Here is a 9,576-nt window from a genome sequence, read left to right on the forward strand (position 1 = left end):
AGAACCCACGACCTTGTCGAGTAGGCCTGAATAGATGTCGGCAAAGGCAGAGCCGCCGAAGTACAGTATAGGCCTCTTGAATAGTCAACCTGAGCCAGCGAGCAATAGATTGCTTAGAAGCCGGACGACCAATCTTGGTGGCATCATAAAGGACAAACAGCGAGTCAGATTTCTGATGACGAGTCGTCCTCTTTACATAAATCCTCAGAGCCCTCACCACATCCAAGGACTCTGGGCCCACAGAAGCGTCAGCCAACACAGGAACCACAATAGGCTGATTCACATGAAAAGCTGACACCACCTTAGGCAAATATTGAGGTCGGGTTCTGAGTTCAGCCCTGTCCTCATGAAAAATCAAGAACAGGCTCTTACAGGATAAGGCCCCCAATTCAGAGACATGCCTTGCAGACGCCAATGCCGGCAACATGACAGTCTTCCAAGTGAGAAAACTTCAATTTTACCTTTTGTAAAGGTTCAAACCAATCCAGTTAAAGAAAGGACTAAACCACATTGAGATCCCACGGAGCCGTGGGAGGGACGAAAAGCGGTTGTGTATGAAGAACCCCTTTCAGGAAACCCTGCACCTCCGGCAACAACGCAAGTTGTTTCTGTAAAAAAAAATTGAGAGCGACAAAATCTGTACTTTGATGGAGCCCATTCGTAGGCCCATATCCACACCTGCTTGCAGGAAAAGCAGAAAATGACCAATTCGAAATTCCACAGGAGAAACCTTTCTGCCCACACACCAAGAAACATATTTCTTCCAGATATGGTGGTAGTGTTTTGATGTAACCGTCTTCCGGGCCTGTACCACAGTGGAAATGACCTTAGAGGGAACACCCTTTCTGGCTAGAATTTCTCTCTCAACTTCAAAGCCGTCAAACATAGCTGCTGTAAGTCTGGATAGACGAACGGCCCTTGCTGAAGATCCTTTTGAAGCAGCAGAGGCCAGGGTTCTTCCAGAGACATGGTCAGGAGGTCTGCGTACCAGGCCCATCACGGCCAATCCGGGGCAATTAGAATTGCCTGAACGCTTCCCTTTTGAGTCTTTTCAGAACCCTTGGAATGAGCAGGATTGGAGGAAACAGGTAAACCAACTGGTAATTCCAAGAAGACGTCAGCGCGTCCACTGCTACCTCCTGCGGATCCCTTGTTCTGGAACAGTAATGGCATAGCTTTTTGTTTAGGTGAGAAGCCATCAGATCTATCTGCGGACACCCCCACCGGCGAATCAATTGTTGAAACACCTGAGGATGAAGGCCCCATTTCCCCGGATGGAAGTTGTGCCTGCTGAGTAAGTCCGCCTCCCAGTTGTCCACTCCTGGAATGAATATGGCTGAGATGGCCCTTGCGTTGGCTTCTGCCCAGAGGAGTATTTTTGACACCTCTCACATTGCTGCCTTGCTTCTTGTTCCCCCTTGTCGGTTTATGTATGCCACCGCCGTGGCGTTGTCCGACTAAACTTGGATAGCTTGATCCTGGAGGAGATAGGAGGCCTGAATAAGGGCAATGTAAATCGCCCTGAGTTCCAGGACGTTTACCGGTAGTGCCGATTCCTGACTCGACCACCTTCCCTGGAACTGGGCCCCCTGAGTCACCGCCCCCCAACCCCAGAAGCTTGCATCTGTCGTCAGTAGAGTCCACGAGTGGGTACCGAAACTCCGGCCTTCCACCAGGTGAGGAACTTGTAGCCACCATAACAGAGAAATACGCGTCTTTGGAGATAAGGTCACAACCCAATGCATGTGCAGATGAGACCCCGACCATTTGGACAGCAAATCCAGTTGAAAAGGCCAGGCATGAAACCTGCTGTATTGGACTGCTTCGTATGCGCCCACCATCTTGCCCAGCAAGCGTATGCAAAGATGTATTGAGACCTTGCAGTGTTGGAGCACTGAGCACACCATAGCTTGGAGAGCTAATGCCTTGTCCAAAAGAAGGAACACCTTCTGAAACACTGTATCCAGTATCATTCCCAGGAACTGCAGACGTTGGGACGGCTCCAAGTGAGATTTCCGAAAATTCAGAATCCATCCATGATTCATCAGCAGGCGAGTTGTCAGGTCGATGCTTTTCAGCAGACAGTCCCTGGACATTGCTTTTATCAGGAGATCGTCCAAGTAAGGGACAGTGTTGACACCCACTTTGCGCAGTTGCAGCATCATCTCCGCCATGACCTTTGTGAAGACCCGTGGTGCTGTGGAGAGACCAAAGGGTAAGGCCTGAAACTGGAAGTGGCTGCCCAAGATGGCGAACCTGAGGTAAGACTGGTGAGGAGGCCACATAGGGATGTGTAGGTAAGCATTCTTGACATCTAGGGACACAAGGAATTCCCCCTCCTCTAGATCGGACACCACTGCCCGCAGGGATTCCATCCTAAATTTGAAAACTCGCAGATAAGGGTTCAAAACTTTCAGATTTAAAATGGGCCGCACCGAACCGTCGGATTTTGGCGCGACAAAAAGACTGGAGTAAAACCCCCTGTTGTGTAACAGAGGAGGTACTGGAACCACGACTCCTGTCTGTAAAAGTTTCTGAATGGCTTCTTGCAAGGTAACTTTTGATGCGGGTAAAGCTGGCAAGCTTAACCTCAAAAATCTGTGAGGAGGAAGTGTTTGAAATTCCAGCCGGTATACTTGAGAAATGAGGTCCCTCACCCAAGGATCTCGGCAGGATTTTTCCCACACGTGGGCGAAGTCTTGAAGGTGAGCACCTACCGGAAAATCGCCCTGTTGTTGGGGCCAATCGTCACGTGGAAGGCTTTGTGGTAGAGGTTCTGGGGGTTTGGTCCAAGGAAGCTGCAGCTGCAGGTTTTCGGGACTTACCACGAGATTCTATAGGAGCATTGGAGGCTCCTCGGCCTCTGCCTCTGAATCTTGCCACACAGAAAAGGACTGCAAGGAGGGTCCTGAGTAAGAGCGTCTAGCAGGAGGTGGAGCTGACGGCAGATAGGAGGACTTACCCGCCGTTGCCTGAGAAATCCATTTATTCAACTCGTCTCCAAACAAAGCATCACCTGTAAAGGGAAGATTTTCCACCCCTCTTTTGGAATCAGCATCCGCTGACCATTGATGCAACCACAGAGCCCTGCGGGCTGAAACCGCCATAGCAGTAGTACAGCCATTTATCTGACACAATTCTTTAACAGCTTCACTCATAAAGTCTGCAGCATCCTGTATATGTTGCAGTAGTGTAATGATCTCATCCTGGGGCAGTGAGTCAAAACCATTAATCAGACCATTTGACCATTGCTCTTGAAATCCAACCACAAACTATCGTGGGACCTTGTGCTACGCCCGCTGCCGTATATATATTGCTTTGAGAGTGGTCTCAATTTTACGGTCAGCTGGGTCTTTCAGGGATTTTGCCCCCGGCATCGGCAGTACCAATTTTCGTGACAGTCTGGACACGGAAGTATCTACCGACGGGGGATTTTCCCATACCTTCCTGTCCTCAGCGGGGAGGGGAAAGGACGATAACAATCTCTGAGGAGTTTTGAATTTCTTGTCAGGGTTCACCCATGCCTCCCTGGCCAGGGAGTTTAATTCCTTTTACACAGGAAATGTGGCTGGGGATTTTGGCTTTACATTAAAGTACAATTCTTCATCAGGTTCTGCCTCCTGAACTTCCCTTACAGCATAAATGAGGGCCTCCACCCCCGGGGACAGACAGCTGTCCACATCCACATCATCTGTTTCATCTAAATCATGAAAATCAGAATCAGACTGGAGCACCTGTGGAAGTAAGCGTTTAAGAGAGCCCAACAGAGGAGGCTGAGAAGCCTTTCTGTTATCAGCAGCTTTAGCAATACAGTCCACAGACTGTCTCAACACCTGTCTTTCTCTCCTAGCTGCAGCCAGTTCTGAATTTACATTCTGAATCATGCTCTTAAAAGTATCCAACCAGTCAGGTGCTTGGGAGCTGTTTTCCCTAGGGGATAATGAACACTGTTCACACATGAGGGACCCCTCAGAAGAAGGAGTAGAATTACAAGCAGTACACATCAGTTTGTCAGCAGACATGATGTACACAATGACAATGCAGCGAAAACCCACTAAAACACCTCCACACAGACCCCAGAGAGCCTCTGGAGTGATATAGAGAAAAATGAGACCAGCACACAAACACAGCAACGCAGTGTATAGCGGAGTATGTGGATCACACTATCTAATGTGCAGCAGCGCTACCGCTGATGTCCTCCCCCCTTACTATGACCCCCTGGTACCAGTACAGAGTCTGCAACAGCCTGGATCCGTGGAGGAGCAGCGTGCATGCAGCCTTGTGATCCACAGCAGTAGGAAATGGCGCCTTCACGCCTCTGGTCCCGCTGTACGGGAATCCCTGCCCCCGTAATGGTGCGCGGTCCCTCTTAGATTATACTGAGTGAAACATGTATATACACCAAACATAATGTATACTGACAGATGCTGAGCACCTTGCAGAGCATAGCTCTCTTCTGAGCCAGTGTGGTATGTGGCGGGCACCGCAGCTCGCGGCCCGTGACTGCTGCATGACATGCCGCCAAACCGCACCGGGGACCCGCTAACTGGGACCCCGGTGTTCACACTCACGGCACCTGCGTTTCTTCGGCATCTGTTAGAGGGTGGCGGCTTGCTGCTGTTGTGTGCACACACACAGTGTAGTGTATGAAACAGCATCTCAGGAGCTCAGTGTCCTGTCAGCAGGGATTACGAACCATTAACCCTCAGGAGGTCAGTTCAGTCCCCCCTCTAAGTCCCACGAAGCAGGTAGACTGGTTGCCAATCAGTACTACCTGAAAAAAATAAAAAAAAATAAAAAAAATAAAGGGAACTCTCTGGAGCCCCAGAGAAGTGCACCCGGCTCCTTGGGCACATTTTTCTAAACTGAGTCTGGTAGGAGGGGCATAGAGGGGAGGAGTCAGCACACACATACACACACTAAAGGTTTTAAAGTGCCAGGCTCCAGTGGACCCGATCTATACTCCACGGTACTAAAGTACAGTTCCCCAGTATCCACTAGGACGTTAGAGAAATCAAGACTGTGTAATAACAGTCAGTCATAGAGATAGGAAGGCCCTGCTTACAAGCTTACAATCTACAGTATACTGAAATAGGCATTGATGCACAAGGATAAGTGTCATCTATTGCATAAAGGGCCAGCAGACTGCAAAGGTTTTTGGTGGTCTGTATGATGTGGTCACACAGCAATGTGGCCTGGGGTCAGGGGGATAGAAAAGAGAAGAACGGGAAAATATGGAGGATATGTGTGGACTGTACAGTGGGGATGTAATCGGATAGGAAAGCTTATGAAGGTTATGTGGGCTGTTCTGGAATCTGATAAGCTTGTCTGAAGAGGTGAGTTTTCAGGGAACACTTGAAGGTTTGGGGACTAGAGGAGAGTCTTATTGTGCTTGGGAGGGCATTCCACAGAGAAGAAAAGTCCTACAATCATGAATGGGAGCGAATACTGAGTGTGGATGAGAGATGTACGTCAGTGTAGTATTGTTAATAGCCTTGTGTGTGAGTAAAAGTATTTTCTACTGAATACTATAAAAAAGAAACCAATGAAGGGACTAACAGAGTGGCTCCACAGATGATGAACGTCTAGCGAGGAAGAATAGTCTTGCAGATTAGCCAGGATGGGGGAAATATAGGCATTAAAAGACCACTCCCACAAAATGTTTCGCGTAGTGTAGTTTGATAAACTAGCTCTACACTACATAATGTATGAAGGTAATCTCAATTCACAACCTGAAGTTGGCCCAACAATGGTTGCTTGGATCAGACAGAACAATCCAGCTGTGAACGATTATCGTTCAGGACTATACACTGAGCTATAATCATTTGTTAGCTGGTTTGCATTATTAGGGTGCAGTGTATGGCCTGCTTATTGTCTGGTGATCACCAAATAATAGCTACAGATGTGTCCTTATACAGTGTTGCTGCAGTTACAGCAAACAGCCCTTCTCAGCGCACCTGGCCCATGACGAGGATGCACTGGGAGACTGCACACTTTATATCTGTGTGCGAATGAGTCTCTGAATCTGAATACAAAGTGCTGCAATCCAACGGCAGAGGCTTTTTTCCATGCCAAGTTCCAGTGTGCTTCCCAGACAGACTTAGTCGCATGCAGGTATAAGTGCTGCATATCACATTAATTATCATGGTCTCCTGATGTGTCCTAGCTGCATCACATTGCAACTAAAACACATTTTCAGATGAAAAAGACTCTCGGCGTAAGAGTTGCATTAGGCCAGTTGCCTCCTGCCAGGCCTCTCACGATGCTTGGTATATTGAGGACGCATGTATGAGGACACATCTGTACTAAGGGGCCACAATATAGAAAGACACATCTGTACTAAGGGGCCACTTCTTCCAAGAAAAGCTCCCATGAGCATGTAGATGCCAGAATGGGGGATATCAGGTTAATTTATTGCACTAAACCCATTCCTTGAATCTGTGACATCATTACGCACCAGCACAGTGATGCCATTATTCACTGGCTCTTCCCTTGGGCCCACTGACAACATATAATAATCATTACATCTAGAAATGGATTGGGGCTGTAAGCCTCATGGGGAGCATGACCTCCCAACACATCCTGGTCTCTCAGCACATTCATAGTCATAGTGCCGCATTCTCGTCATTCTTGACCCACAATGTTTAAAGCCACAATATGCTGCATATTTCAGAGGGTGGTGCAGCAATTTGCAGTTTAATATGGGCCGGGGCTAGGATGACACAATTCGATGCAAATTGTGCCAACCAACCACCCAAACCTGCTGACTTAAGTTGAGAAGTGGGCAGCGTTGGAAGATGGGCCATCTGTCAGGAGGCATGGAGAGAACCCCCCCCCCCCCCCCCCCCCCAATCTGTGACTCTACTGGACCTCTTAAAAGAGTTGGCATATATAGTGAGAACACTTATCCTGTATAATATAAATAAGACCCTGATTTAAAAGGCAGAACCCGGAAGACTGTACATTATGAGGCAGATGCCGAGTTGTAAGTAGAATGAGCGTACGTTGGGGGTTATTAAGAGTTGCTAGCAAACCAAAAAAGCACACTAATAGCACATGTGCACTGCAGGAGGGGCAGATATAACATGTGCAGAGAGAGTTAGATTTGGGTGGGGTGTGTTCAAATGGAAGTTTAAATTGCAGTGTAAAAATAAAGCAGCCAGTATTTACCTTGCACAGAAACAATATAACCCACCCAAATCTAAATCTCCCTGCACATGTTACATCTGCCTCCCCTGCAGTGCAACATGGTTTTGCCCAATTGCTAACAACTCTGAATAACCCCCTTTACTGAAAAGTAAAGTGCATAGAAATATACTGTATTCATTCACATAAGCAAGGGCTGTATGCATTTTGAGATGACTATGCTTCTGCATACAATTCACCATCATTAGTCTGTACTTGCAGCAGCCTCATAGATGATGGAAAAGATACGTTCGCGTGTATTTAGTAAAGACTGAAGGAGAGCAGGTACAAGATGAAAAATGAAAGCCATCTGAAAACCCATAAAAGGATGTTCTTTAGCAGCTGATAAGTTCCATAACCTAAAGTGTGAACCGACTGATACCATGTTATCCCCTGCAATAAGATGAATTACTGCACCTCTGAGTCAAACTGTTGACAGACTGGCCTGCTAGAAACATTAGTAAGTGTACCATATGGATGCCTTTATCACAGTAAACATGGGTGTCAACAAGAGGGGGTGGGAACGCTGTAGATTATAAAAATAACTCGGTACTTTTGATAGTTTGTTAAAGAAACCAACCGGCCACCTTCAATGAACACACATGTGCAGAACAAATGTAAAAGAGCACAAAGAAGGATCATTGCAGATTCATAAAAAATTACATTTTGCAACAAGTACAGTAGCTACTATTATTATTTTATACTGCGTACGGGGATTCAATTCTCATCACTGGGATATAGCTCCCAGGATAAGTGCCTGGAGATATGCAATTGCTCGCACTATAAACCCGTGATTACCGAAATCCACGTTAACTTGTGCCTCAGGACTAGTCACCCTGTAACAACACTTAACCCGGGAGATGCAGTGTACTGTGACTAAGCATCGTGCATTAGTTGCGGTACAAGTGCATTTGCTGGGTTAAGTGCTGAAGGCAATGCAGTCAACTGAATTGTCAATCTGGGCTCTTAACCTGGAAGCTACGTCCCCGCAATGCTGCTACACAGTGATGAGAATTGAATTCCCCTTAACCCTTTTTTGTATGCAGAGTTACTGTATATGGGATGCGGTTATGTTACCGGCACTTAGGATCCTGGCTGTCAGCATGCTGATGCTGGGATCCTGAATGCTAAAAATGCCGGCAGTCGGAATGCCGACCCACAGGCTCTGTTCCCATAGAGTTGCGAGCGCAGCAAGGGGCCGGAATCCCGGTGTCGGTATGCTGACCGCTGGGATCCCGGCAGCCGGCATATCATACCCAACCCCTGTATATATGTTATTCCTATCTATTTCCACAAATGATGCTGCAAATACGATGACAAATACAGAGTCATTAAACCTGTTAATGTTGATATACAATTCCTGCCTACTGCTGTCAGTAACAGTCTGTCAGAGTATAATGGGAGTCACAACAGCAATAGCTGAGAAGGCAGAACATAGTATAGAAAATAAAACGCTAGAATCGCATAGCTATGTATGTAGAACATGGATAAAACAAGATGACATCATTTAGTCTGCACATGATAAAGTTCATGTAAAACTGATACAGTTATTTTTCCAATGACTTCAGGCTAGCTTCCATAGAGGTTATGAAAGTTAGTCCCTTGTGAAACTTACACCTCCCAATGGCAGATTGTACAGGCTGAAAAATTGGGAGCTCAGACCCCTCACGAGACAAACTTGGCAGAGACGTACAAGGAAAGTCTGATGTAAATCTCTAGGAACATATTCTTCCAATTCTCCCATTGCAAAATAGTCCATAATCTCATCTAAAAGTCACTCGCGTGGAAAGCATGATTAACATGTAAGCACCACAGAACTGACATGTACGTCCCTATTATAGAATGAATAGAAAATGACATCTTACCAGTTAGTGACACACTAGTTATCCACCATCTGCACTTCCTCTCTCTTTCATGGTCCTCAGTCTCGTGCCGTCCTCTGTCAGGACGGTAATGGCTGCAATCTTTTTTGCCTTTTTAGCATTCTAAATATAGGTGCCCTCCTCATCCTGCAACGGAAAAAAAACATAATGTCATGCCAAGAACTGAAGTGTACAAACCACTTGTTGCGACTGTGTACAAAGCCTGCAGAGTGAGATTTACTAACATTTAGTTAAAATCTTCAGGCTCTAGGAATTAGACAAAGATGAATTAAACTTTATAAAGTAGGTTTTATCTACAGAATATTTATTCTTTTAGAGGGATGCAATCATTTATCCGTGTAACCACAAGAGCAATAGATAGTTGCTAGTGTCTACCAGTTCTCGTCATATTCCTCTATTATATAACCATCCAGTGCCGACTGTGCAACCAACATTTCAAGATTATACTGTATAATCACGCACTCTGGAAATTGTGCAAAGCAGATCTTATTCTTATGCACAACATGAA

The 9,576-nt window shown here is 46.4% G+C and overlaps 1 protein-coding gene across 2 annotated transcripts in view; it reads right to left on the reverse strand.

Moving 5' to 3' along the window:
* Positions 1-9,157, reverse strand: part of MYPN (myopalladin) — a 519,866-nt gene extending 510,709 nt beyond the window's left edge. For both annotated transcript variants that reach the window (XM_063961610.1, XM_063961611.1), the window contains exon 1: positions 9,051-9,157. The gene's annotated coding sequence lies outside the window, so the exon portion shown is untranslated. The remainder of the gene's footprint in view (positions 1-9,050) is intronic.
* Positions 9,158-9,576: the final 419 nt, after the last annotated feature.

Source organism: Pseudophryne corroboree, chromosome 3 (assembly GCF_028390025.1).
Source record: "Pseudophryne corroboree isolate aPseCor3 chromosome 3, aPseCor3.hap2, whole genome shotgun sequence".
Taxonomy (NCBI): domain Eukaryota; kingdom Metazoa; phylum Chordata; class Amphibia; order Anura; family Myobatrachidae; genus Pseudophryne; species Pseudophryne corroboree.